The sequence below is a fragment of the Amborella trichopoda genome, chromosome 3, assembly GCF_054954075.1.
Source record: "Amborella trichopoda isolate Santa Cruz 75 chromosome 3, AtrichopodaSantaCruz75HAP2 v2.0, whole genome shotgun sequence".
NCBI lineage: Eukaryota > Viridiplantae > Streptophyta > Magnoliopsida > Amborellales > Amborellaceae > Amborella > Amborella trichopoda.
The window spans coordinates 15,931,186-15,944,656 of NC_142338.1; the positions used below are offsets into that span (position 1 = coordinate 15,931,186).

The 13,471-nt window shown below is 43.2% G+C and overlaps 1 long non-coding RNA gene across 1 annotated transcript; it reads left to right on the forward strand.

Moving 5' to 3' along the window:
• The first annotated feature begins 1,875 nt into the window (after window positions 1-1,875).
• Window positions 1,876-12,712, forward strand: LOC148782771 (uncharacterized). Its single transcript, XR_016050799.1, has 3 exons — window positions 1,876-2,746; window positions 2,850-3,849; window positions 12,364-12,712. It is a non-coding gene; the product is annotated as an uncharacterized LOC148782771 (long non-coding RNA).
• The last annotated feature ends 759 nt before the right edge of the window (window positions 12,713-13,471 follow it).

Sequence of the window (13,471 nt, forward strand, 5' to 3'; positions counted from 1 at the left end):
AACATGAGCTACTTTTTAGAAGATAATAAGAGTACCATGGATCACTGATTTTGAGGCCTGAGCGTCTTGCTCGGTGATCATAAATACTCTTCCCTTCATCTGAGGATTTTGAGCTATCTCTCCTTGCTTTGGAAGCTGTTGCATCTGTAAGCTAGGACATTGTCTAATCTGGTGTCCCAATTTCCCACATTTAAAACAGGCTCCGGTATTCCAATAACAAGGGCTTGATTCATGGTTTTTCCCACATTTTCTACATGGTTCTATTAGGCTCTGAAGTGGTAAGGGCCTTGGCTTCTTGTTTTCCCTTTCAAACTGTTGTCGATTAGATGATGTGGGTCTAACATGGCTTTTCTGATTTTTCGTCTTTTGGTAATCTTCAAAATCTTTTTCAACAATTTGGGCTCGATCCACTATTTCAGCATAAGTTCTCAATTTTAAGACTGATATTCTGCTTCTAATAGCTGGCCTGAGACTCCTTTCAAATTTTTTCACTTTTCTTGCCTCATCGTTAATCATATGTGGTGCAAACCTGACCAATTCAGTAAACTTGGCCTCGTACTGTGCTACTGTCCGGTTTCCTTAGATTAATTCCAGAAATTCCATTTCTTTTTGGTCTCGAATAAAATATGAGAAATACTTTTCATTAAATGCCTCTAGAAATACTTCCCAAGTCAATTGTTTATTTTCTTTGACCAATACTCCTTTTGTCATTCGCCACCAGTGTTGTGCTTCACCTTCCAACATAAAAACTGCCAAGGCCACTTTCTTATCATCAGAACATTCCATTACCTCGAATATTTTCTCCAATTGCATAATCCATCCCTCGGCTTCCAGTGGGTTTACAGCACCCTTAAAAGAAGGTGGGTTTAATTTCTTAAATTGTTCGATATCACTCATACCATTTCTCGTAACTGACTGCTTGGGTGGATTGTTGTTTTCCATATGGTGTTGCATTAGAGCAACCATATTTTTCAAGACTTTGTGAATTCCTTTCCTATTAGCTTCAGCTATTTTGGATCTTAACTTTGTCCCAGTCTGTACACGCAATAAATGTGATTTTAAGTACATTCTTTTTAAATTTCCTAAGAATCTTAAATATATTGCTTTGATATCATAATTGTCACATCTCAGGAATATCTGTATTGTAAATTCTTGGGGTGTGACATGGGGTGAATAGTTTAAAATATCCAAGTGGTCTGCATGAGATTATTTCAACCTATCAATAATTTCTCCAATCAAGATCGGGGTGTCTACAGGGTGTAGGGGTTAGGTTGCTTTTCCCCTGCTCGTTTCTTTGGAATTTATAAAATATTTCATGGGGCATGGGGCTTTTTAGGTCCTATACCTTTCTTATTTTTCCTTTCTTTCTTTGTTTTTCATTTTTTTTCTTCGTTTTCTTATGTCAACCCTCCCCTTTTTCTTCTCATCCGAGCGTGCAGCATGTGGGGCTGCGAGATGCATGGCGAGCCGTGCACCCCTCGTGCCCTTTTTTTTACCTTCTTTTTTATTTTTTTATTTTTCATCTATCTTGGAGTGTGGCACCATCCATGAAAAACCTCGCACATTGCACTTTGCCCCTTCAACTTGCCTTAAGGATCACCTTTATGACAAATTTTTTAAAATACTACATATTTTCCCTAGGACAACTTGTCTTGGGCGCATACATAAAAATTGCCAAATTGACCCTATTTCAGGGCTGAGGTGGATGTCTTCCCTAGGGTGATCCTAGGAGTGCGTTTTTCCCATTCTCTTTTTTCTTTAATCACATTTTATTTTCTTGAAGGGAATTAGTCCTGGGTTAATTATTGAGTCTATCTTTTTGTTCTGACCATGCTGGAGCCCTTCTAGATTATGGCGTTAATTCTTTTCTTTTCTACCTCTTTTGTGATTTTTTTTCCTTCAAGGCTAAGGGGATGGGCCGAGCTTCTATCTCCAGCTCAGGTTCAGACCTTAGTTAGGCTAGGGTTATGGGAGGTGTGCAGAGTTAGGCCCTTCATCATAGACCACTTCTTACTTACTGATTTCTGTCTTTGATGGAGGTTGGAGAAGAACTCTACCCGTTTCCCCACTGGTGAGATCGTGGGAGTCAGGGGAGACGGTGAGCTTTTCTTGAGCGTCCCCTTGACGAGGGTATTGACCATTGTGAGACTATCGGAGATCTATTAGGAGTAGGACCTCCTGTCCTGAGTAAGAAGAAGCGGAAAGGTTGTATCTATCTTAACCGGTTAGAAAGTGTGTTTGGTGGTGGAGTGGAGGTGAGAGCAATGGCTAAGGCGAGAGGTCGGGGAGGTAGGTCGCAGAGGATACCACCACCTTCTTTTGAGGACCTAGAGGGTGATGATGATGACGAGGATGGGGACGATGGAGAAGCTATCGACGAGGAAGAGAGAGAGAGAGAGAGGAGGAGGATAGCCATTCGGACTCATAGACGACGAGAGCTCGATCTTATAGAGGCTGATGATGAGCTATTCAAGGAGCAGGTAGACATGGAGGCAGATCATGGTCCCATGTTAGTTGTAGAGGTTCAACAGTCGAGGGCTTTTTAATCTTCCCTTTTTGAGACTTCCTTTCAGAGGATGGGTCGAAGGGATGGGGCCGATATATGGTATTTTGGACCATGAGATATCTAGAGTACCTGGAGAGGGTTGCTTGGGCACTAGCGATAATTGCATGGCTCTTTAGGTGTCTAGGTCTGGTCACGACAAGCAAGGTGACCTATTTGGGAGGATGCTCGATCTTCCTCTAGGTATGTATGGCTTAGTCTTGTTTTCTTTTTGTCATTATTATCCCTAACCCTTTCAGATTGAGTTCTTACCTGCTTTTTTACTTTCTTTTTTATTTGGAACCAGGTCTGGGGATGGTAGCACACAGTCGTGCCCCATCCTTTCCCGAGTCAGATAGTGGAGCAGTTTCCCCATATTCATCGGTGGTCACTAGAGCTTTGGGAGATCGACTCTCTTTATCCTCGACCATTTTTTTCCATGTTCTTTGAAAGCATGTTTGAGCAGGAGATCACTCAGTTTTCCCTTTTCCTTTATTTCATTTCATACTTTATTTTAGACATTTTGGGTCATTTGACTGTGCATATTCTTCTTCTAGGTCATATGGGCCATAGTTATAGAGCAGAGAGCTGCTCTATATGAGGAGGCAGCCCCATATTTCTCACTTATGCGCATGTGATTTGCATGGATGTGATCGTGGAGTACCACCCCGAGCGCATACTAAGGCAGTTCGAGCTTCGTGCTGGTACTTTCTACCATACTCCTCTATGAGAGCCCCCCGTTATCAGAGTGAGTAGTCATAATGAGTACTGGTCAGATACAGCGCCATGGAGGGCAGAGTGGGATAAGAGGCAAGAGCTTAGGTTTGCTTTGAGCTAGGAGGATTGTATAGTGCCCTTGGCAGTGTATGAGGAGAAATGCAGGGCACCTTCGAGAGATATAGTATATATCTTTCATCACGCACATGAGATTATGGAGAGGGTGAGGAGAGTTGGTGTCGAGGCTCTTGGTGACCAGGTTAGCATAGAGGTTTCATCTGAGGACTCAACTGAAGCGAATGACCCAGTTCAGAGATCATGCTGTGGCGCTGAGTATGAAGTTGCAGCCCTAGGTCGAGAGTATGACTGTGTCTCTTCAGTGGCTCGATACAGAGAAGGAGTAAGAGAGGGCTCTACTGCGGGTTGAGAGAGACCATGGATAGTCATAAATGGATTTCTTTCGATTTTCTCAAAGTCAGGCCCATGCTTCAGCTGCGGATCGTTCCTACGCGGTTGCCCTTGTTTTAGTGAGTGTGAGTCGTGATGTGGCTAGACTATGGGAGATTCTCATCCAAGTGCGTGGTGAGCAGGTACATTCTTTTTTCCTTCTTTGATTTCCCCTTTTCTTTATCTTCTTCTCTTTGCTTTGTGGTCAACTCTGTTTTCCCTTGCTATGTTCGAGCCCCCACACGTGTGCATGTATGTGTCCATGTGGGTGACCCCGATGTGTTCCCATGAAGATAGGGTGGGCGGTGTAGTGTGGGTTGGATCAGCAAAATTAAAAAATAATTAAGGCTTACCTCGAAGTGTAGCGGTCAAATACACCCGGATGCATCACCCTCTTAGATCCCGGTGCGTGTGTGCGCTTGCAGAAAGCTCCGCGGTCACTCTTGTGCACGCAGTTTGGACTCAATCCCCTTGGTCTCCTTCTGGCTCGATTCCGTCTCTCAAACCGTGCAAACATCGTGGTTCAGGTTCGATGGACTCCACGGTTGCTTCCTTGCTTGGGCAAGTGTGGATGTAGGTTTCGGTTAGTGTTTGGTTAGAATGGGCTTTAAAATAGGTTTGGGTTGGTTCGATCGTGGGTTCAGTGTGGCTCGGGGTTTGGGTCAAGTTGGCTCGATGTGACTTAGGTGTGGTTCGTGGTTTGGGTCAAGTTGGATCGATGTGGATTAGGTGTGGTTTGGGTTTAGGGTGAAGTTGGCTCAATGTGGGTTAGGTGTGGTTTGAGGTTTGGGTGAAGTTGACTCAATGTGGACTAGGTGTGGTTCGGGGTTTGGGTGAAGTTGGCTCGATGTGCGTTAGGCTAAGTTCCTGTGGGTTAGGCTTGCTTAGGTGGGCTAGGCTAGGCTCGTATGGATTAGACTAGCTCAGGTAGGCTAGACTAGGCTCGTGTGGGTTAGACTAGCTTAGTTGGGCTAGGCTAGGCTCGTGTGGGTTAGGCTTGCTGTAGACACCGGGATCCCGATTGAAGAAACTATCGGGATCCCCATTGAAGAAACTATGGAAGACAAAAAATACCTTGAACAAACCACCCCGATACTTGAATCTGTCATACTCACCTTGACCCATATGTAAACTGGCCCCATGAGCCCCTATGTCACTCAGATAAAGCTGAAAGCATTTAAAGTGCAGAGCGAGGCACATCAGGACTCAGGACTACCAAGCTGGGAGTAATTTGGAAGCAAAGAGTTCTGACGCCACTGGGGCAGCTCTCAACTCCAACATAAAGGCGGCATAAAAGACATAAGACACAGAAGCAACCCAAATAGAGAGAGAAGGGCCCGACACCATTGCCAATGGTACCGGCGCTCCTTGGACATGCGCCAGGCCCTAGACAGTCAAAACTGACCTATAGCCTGAACACACAGCCCAATGCCACGTGTCAGTACAAACTAACACATATCAAAAGGTATTGACGTGTCAGATGTCAGTAAGGAATCGATTGTCAACCTCGGATTTGTCGAGCAAATGTCGAATCAGCCGCCGATCGTATGAAGAGCCGAAATGGCCATCTGACACCGTCGTAGCTCAAAAGTGCTCCAAAGGAGCTCAGAATTGCAATCCATTCTGATTGGTCCACCAAATGTACGACAGAACGCCTAGAAGGTAACACAAGATTAATTTTTTTTATTATGAAGCAGCTTCAATTGGCATCAACACCATTGCTAGTCTCCTTGGGTCTTTCACACTCTACTCACAAAATTGTACTTGAGCCAAGTCACCTGATTAAAAACCATTATTATGTTGACCGCATTGAATGGTAATTAATGCGAATCCGGTGCCATTGCCAATGGCGGAAAAGCATGTCCAATGTACGTCAAAAAATGAAGGGCCCAAAATGCACAAAAAATGATCCAATGGTGGTCCTAAGCCTGTTTTACCTATAAATAAGGCATTTGACCTTGAGTTAGAGGCAGAGATATTTATATTAAGCATGTAAGCTCTGTAAGATAGAACCTAGTTGAAACTTGAACTTTGCAACCTGAACCATACTCTATCTCAAAGGCAATCTGGATAACTAAACCTTCTAGATCCCCTTCAACCTTTATTCACTTTCCCTACCAAAATCTGTAGGACCGGAACGGACAATGCAACCATCTATTCTGAATTGACGTCAACTCTGGGTGCTAGGCCTTGGGACCCGGCCTCAAGTATCATTTCCTCCTCTTTTATTGCCATTTATTAGCATTTTTACTCTTATTTTGCATATTTATGTTAATATTTATGAGTAGTTTATAATCTTGTTCTTGCATTTTTTTATATTTTTTGCTAGTTTCATTTATTACTCTCTTTGTTCTCTTTACTACTTTACCAAAGGTTCTTCATTAAATCTCCCCCTCACTTCATTCAATATTGTAAATCTTCTCTTGAACTTTAAGGCTAAGGTGTGTGGGAAGCTGGCTTTGTTGGTAGTCCAAGTGGGAGATGGCCTTGTGGCCCAATTCTTGTCCGGAATGTAATGTGATGGGGCCCTTTTTTTATCAACTTTTCGACACGTTTACACCTGAAACCAAAATGAGGATTGAGTTCCGTACAAGCATATTTGAGTATAAATAGTCTGGTGTCCATCGTGGGGCTCGTCAAGCTTCCCTTACACATTAGCCGTTGAAGTGACCCTCCAAATTACACCATCAACCTGGAGTCCATCTTGGCTCATTTCGAGTGTTTCTTGCTTTGTTTGGGCCCTAAAATGGACAAAAGCCATGGAAATAGTGTCGACGCCATTCCCGATAGCTTCTGCCCATCTCAATAATCTCCATTGTGCTTCTTGGAGCCTCATAAACACATTGCCAGTGGCAACATCGCCATACTTCTGAGACCCCAGAAAGATCCCTCGGCCTTTTAAGGCCCATTTTCGGGCTCCTTTCCTGGGTTCTAAGAAGAAACAGGCTGTCGCCATTGGCACTGGCACTGGCGCCAACAACACTTGTGGTAACCCTATTCTCCCCCGCTCTTTATCTTCCTGCACTATCCGGAGTAGCAGTGGGTCCTGAGCACTACTGTCAACTCCGTTTTCACTAGCTCTAGCCCTCTATCATCTCGGATAGTGTTGTTTTTGCTTGGTAGCATAATTTTATCGATGTCCTAGATCTTTTTGCCTCCTCGGTAATTCTAAAACAGAGGGTCCCTACCCTCTCTCTTTGAACCACGCTTCAAGGGTAACACCCGGCTCCAAGTGCATCCAGCCTGACATAAGCCACGCATTTTGCTTGGATCATGCCTTGGTCGCTTTTTGACCCAAAGCGCACATCATTAGGAACCAACGTGCTTGGCGTTCACTCATTGTTGGGGCATCTAGGCCTTCACTCTCATTGCACTTTGATCAACTTGTTGACTCGAATTGCACGTCGTTCAGTATGAGTAGTACCTCACATTCATTTATTTGTTTGCGTACATTATTGCTTGCTTATCACAATCTTGTCGCGTGTGGTTGTGTTGCATTGCACACTTGCACTTTTGTACCCTCGAGCGCGAATGAAAAATCTCCTTCAAATATAGCTTTACAAAAAACCTGCATACAATGCTAATGCTTCGGCAGGGAGCACCTAGTTCCCGGAGGAAGGGTAGCTGGGATCGTGGGCCCTCAACAGGAGTGCACGCTCTGTATATAACCGGCCTCTAAGAATAACCCCATAATACTTTGGACCCATAATCACTTAAAAGAGTAGTTTGAACTAAAGGTGGGCAAACTCAGTTACCCGATCTCATTTGTAAAAAACATTTACCCCTAGGTAAGAACTCTAAGCCTAGCCTTACCTGCTAGTGGTTTAGAGGTACCCATGTCTTTTTTATTGTTGTTTGCCTAAGTAGAGAGATGTACTTCGACCCAAGTGTGAGCGTATGGGACTCAGATATCGAGTGCACTACCAATTCATACCGAAGGTCAGGTACGTCGACCGGACATCTAATGAGACAACGTGCTGCTGTCTCTTGGGATTATGGGACTCACCCCAGCCTGAGCCCCTCCAAATTACACCATCAACCCAGAGTCCATCTCGGCTCATTTCGAGTGTTTCTTGCTTTGTTTGGGCCTTGAAATGGACAAAAGCCATGGAAATAGTGTCAACGCCATTCCTGATAGGTTCTGCCCATCTCAGTAGTCTCCATTGTGCTTCTTAGAGCCTCATAAACACATTGCCAGTGGCAACATCGCCATACTTCTAAGACCCCAGAAAGATCCCTCGGCCTTTTAGGGCCCATTTCAAGGCTCCTTTCCTGGGTTCTTAGAAGAAACAGGCTGTCGCCATTGGCACTAGCACTGACGCCAACAACACTAGTGCTAACCCTATTTTTCCTCATTCTTTGTCTTCCTGCACTATCCGGGGTAGCAGTGGGTCTTGGGCACTACTGTCAACTCTGTTTTCACTAGCTCTAGCCCTCTATCATCTCGAACATTGTTTTTTTTGCTTGGTAGCATATTTTTATCGTTGTCCTGAATCTTTTTGCCTCCTCGGTAATTCTAAAACAGAGGGTCCCTACCCTCTCGCTTTGAACCACGCTTCAAGGGTTACACCCAGCTCCAAGTGCATGCAGCCTGACATAGGCCACGCATTTTGCTTGGATCGTGCCTTGGTCGCTTTTTGACCCAAAGCGCACATCACTAGGAACCAACGTGCTTGGCATTCACTCATTGTTAGGGCATCTAGGCCTTCACTCTCATTGCACTTCGATCAACTTGTTGACTCGAATTGCATGTCGTTCAGTATGAGTAGTACCTCACATTCATTTATTTGTTTGCGTACATTATTGCTTGCTTATCACAATCTTGTCATGTGAGCTTGTGCTGCTTTACACACTTGTACTTTTGTACCCTCGAGCACGAATGAAAAATCTCCTTCAAATATAGCTTTACGAAAAACCTGCATACAATGCTAATGCTTCTGTAGGAAGCACGTAGTTCCTGGAGGAAGGGTAGCTGGGATCGTGGGCCCTCAACAGGAGTGCACCCTCTGTATATAACCGGCCTCTAAGAATACCCTCATAATACTTTGGACCCATAATCACTTAAAAGAGTAGTTTGAACTAAAGGTGGGCATACCCTGTTACCCTATCTCATTTGTAAAGAACATTTACCCCTAGGTAGGAACTCTAAGCCTAGCCTTACCTGCTAGTGGTTTAGAGGTACCCGTGTCTTTTTTATTGTTGTTTGCCTAAGTAGAGAGATGTACTTCGACCCAAGTGTGAGCGTATGAGACTCATATATCGAGTCCACTACCAATTCATATCGAAGGTCAGGTACGTCGACTGGCCATCTAATGAGACAACGTGCTGCTGTCTCTTGGGATTATGGGACTCACCCCAGCCTGAGCCCCTGATTAGGTCTCCTAATTATCTTTATGGTGACCAACTAAGTTACGGTCTGGATATTAGGGGTTATTAGATTTGTACTGCTAGGACCACCCTTAATAGTTAAGAGGTCAGATCGGGCACAATTCTCCAGCAAGCTATTATGTTGCATCCCAACACCGGATGCAAGACAGGTTTTGTGCCTCCAGTGGAAGTCATATCGATGATCATAGTATAGACGATCCCTAGAACCCACTAGTTCTTCCTTAGCCAAATAGAGAGCATTCCGCCAGGAATAGTGCAACTGAATCATGTAACACATGTAGTAGCTGTAGGGCTTATAGATCACAACTGAGGACCACCTGCCTAACCTGAGGATAGCTGCGGACCTTAGCAAGTCCTAGATCCCTCTAGGGCTGGTCCGTCCATGGTAGGTAGCATCATAGATTCAGATGTGATAGCCCAAGTCATCATCCAAGCCATGGGAAACCCTAGCTTAAGGCATGTAGCAAACCACTCGGCCCAACCTGACCCCAAGAAGGTTCCAAGACGACCCTTTTTGGAGCCATCATATCAATTCTACCATCCCCAGCCTAGAGAAGCTCCACCTGTCCCTATGGCACTGGGTTACCCACTGGTACACCAGCCTACACCTATTTACTTGGCTACTCAACATGCCACTTTGAGGAATTCCCTTGGGTGCACAGAGGCCAAGTATCTATTCTTAGAGGGCTATGTTAAGACTATGAGAGGGGCTCTACAACGACTGGGAGTGGATGATCTCGCCCTCATGGAATCCAATGACAAGTCTTATCTAGAAGGCCTCACCGACCTACCAATAAATTTCTTGCCACCATATTTTCGAAATCGCTGTAATGGAAAAGATGACCCGCAGCTACGTGTGACGAGCTATCTGCTTGTCATACCCACTCTCTGTGACAAGCCGGTCGCCTTAAAAGCCATGTTTGTTCACAGTCTGGCAGGAGACACTATCACATGGTATAATGATTTTGTAAGGGATTACCCTGACTCCTCTTACCGCGAAATGTTTGATAGGCTTGTCACACACCATTGCACCAAGCAGCCCCGTCCGATCTCACTTAGAGAGTTAGTGGCATTCAAACAAGGTCCCGATGAGTTGTTTACTGATTTCTTTGATGGATTCAATGCCATGGCCGTAAGGCACAAGATGTTCCCTATCCGACTCAGCCAAGATCAGTATGATACTAGATCATACTGATCGCCAACCTTGAATACAATACATTCTTCAGCCATGGGAGAGTCCCTTTGACCTTCAACATCATCTCATATAGGATTAGCCTCTATGAGAGGACCAAGTACCAAATGATTGGTATTAAGTTGGTCGAGAATTAGAGAATCAATGAACCCCTAAGGAGAACAACCTGGGTGAAGACACAACGACCCACCAAGAAAATCTAGAGGACCAAAATCCTTATGCTGGTCAAAACCAGCAAAGAAATCAGAGCAGGAGAGATAATAGAAATAAGCCATACAACTGACCAATAAGGCCGCCAAGACATTTCACTCCCTTGAAGTAGGTATTGTTTGAGAACGTCCATAACTACTACAAGATGAAGACTTATCTCTCCCCTCACAAGGACCGCCCCAGTATGAAGTTAAAGATGAAACCGAATGGTGTGAATGGAACTGATACTATCACCACACCACTCAAGACTATACCTCCCTAAACCACCAAGTTGAGAATTTAATAGAGAGGGAGTGAAAAGGTGGTTAAGCATGGTGAGCCCATTAAATAGGCCAATAAAGAAAATGAGAATCTATCTTGACCTGCTATCGAATAACGATCCCCCAATCAAGCATGCCACTTGTGACAGTCATGGATGCTCCAGCAGTCGAAAGGCCATGGTCTCAGTAATTCATGAAGATCCATATCTTTTAGACCCTTTTCTGCTCATCTACCCATGCATAATACCCGCTATCACAAGATTTAAAGTCCTAAGGGAAGTTATCCCTTAGGGCCCCTACCATGACATCAAGAGGCTTAGGCACTCCCCGATAAGGAGCTCGAAGAAGAAACTCACTCCTCCCCTGCTGACGTAGGAGTGATCAGTGTTGAAGGTGACTATCCTGCCAAGAAGGTAATTTAATTGGAAGGAGCCCACGAGGAGGCAAGCAAATGGATTAAAAACAAACCCTCCTACATCCTTGTCGATGGGGTAATCACATGCGTCACAAGGCATGGCTGCCATTGCAAGCCAACTTGGCTCAGGGCCGAAACCCTACAAGAAAGGATAGGGAATCCTACCCCTACACCTCAACCTGCTGCTAACAATCCAATCCCATGCGCTTGACTGACTCAAAAGGGGGCAGCCCCTAGCATTTTGAGTACCATGACCTCCTAAATTATCTAGATAAGATTCCAAAAAATAATTTCACTAACTAATATTTTTACCTTGATAAATGTTTTATAAAATTTTGAAGCTCATTGCGTGTTTCAAATAAATAATAAAATTTTAAAAATTTTTAAAAATTAAAATAAGAAATTTATTTGGGATATGTTTTGTAATTTGGGATATATCTTTTTAAAAATTTTTTAATGATTTTTGGAAATTATTGGAAGTGTTATGGCTATAAAAGTTTCCTCGAATCAATTGAAGCACGCAATGGCTTCACTTGCCAACCAAATTAAATTGGACTTGCAACCAAATTTAAATTTTCTTGCAACTTGATTGGACTTGCAAACTAAATTTTCTTTGAATTTGGATCAACTCATGCACCCATATCAGTGTAGTTATTAAGTGGAATTGCATTACTTGCTCTAAGTCACAAAATAAATCTTAATCATGAGCCTAATGTAAAAAAGTGATACATAGTGATGAATATTCAACAGCAAACAACAACAAAAAGTTCCATACAAAATTTCAAATAAGGGAGGGGTATACACAAAGACCAGCCACAAATGTTTCCTCTGCTTATGTAACAGTACACAATCCTTGGGAAAGGGCTGGGGTTGTGGTGGTAGCATCTCGCATCCTAGTCACCACATTGTGGTTTCTATTCCCAGCACTAACACAACCCCACTAACACCTTCAAAAAGCTAATTTTTAATCTACTTGAAAAAATAAATAGGGGTCTATCTTCCCCACTAAATTACCAAAAAACAAAAGAAACAGTACACGATTGTTACTTCATAGGTATCAAAATTTGACAAAGACGTGCAAAAAACACTAATAAAGCAAATTTATTCAAAATCATCTCTCCACCAAATTGTTGGCATCTTTTTCCAATTCAAAATTAGTTGAAAATTGGCAACTGGGTTTTGTTTTGACCAGGTGATAATGGCTTTTTCACAGTGGGAAAGCCCAAAACTACGATTCAATATATGATTTGCACTTGAAGTTTGACCTGTTTTAGCCATGGGGGAGGTCCATGCTTCGAACCAAAAGGTGGTTTTTGAGGGGCCATGTGTGGGGTTGAAGAATTTGGGGCGTATGAGCCTTGAGGAATCAAAGGTGATGTAGGCCCTGCAATTTTAGCAACAGTTTTTCAGTTCTCGATCAATTTTGTAACAATTGTCTTTGTGGGGAGATTGGGGAGCACAGAGCTGCCTGCTGTTTCAATTATTCAGAATGTGATGGGGTCATGGTAAATCTTAAAAACTTCTAGATTTTCATGTTGTTTTAATGAGTTTTTGTGTATTGACTGAACAATGTAGGAAAAAACTTTCAAATCAAGAACAAAGAAACGAAATGGAAAACATGTTCATTTATGTGAAGAACACCAAATCATCATAAAGAACATAAAAAAATTATAGAAACATATATATGCATAATTTATTAGTGATCCAATAAAAAAAAAAAGACTTTTTAAGTAATTTTAACAAACCTGAGTTTGTAGGAAAAAAGTGTGAGATTAAATTGGTTAAGGCTTGACAATTTGCACCGTTATGTCCTAGGCTCAAGTCCTACAAGGGGTAGGGGCCATCACCCCGCTGACTCAACCAATAACAAAAAACAAAAGACTGAGTTGGTAAAAAAAACTTGCCTCAGCAGGCTGCCGAGGCCCAAGTATTCAATCGAGCTTGTGTCAACTTGGCTGACTTTTGAATCACTATTGCTTAAAACTTGAAGGATAAAAAGGAAACCACTTGTATTCTTTACCCACTTTTAGTTTGATGCTTACCACTTATATTCCCACCTCTGCTTCACTTTAGCTTCAAACCTGTAGAGTTTTGTGGAAGCCCTGATACCGATTGTAATCCGACACAACAACTAAGAGAGAGAAACACCCACTTTTATTATTAAAAGAAAAAAATCCAACATATTTCTAACACTCACCACCAACAACCCCAAATACACTCTTCAAAACTTACACACTCGACTCATTACACCTTTCTCTTACTTACAATACCAACTCAACTTCATGCCTATGCCCACTAGC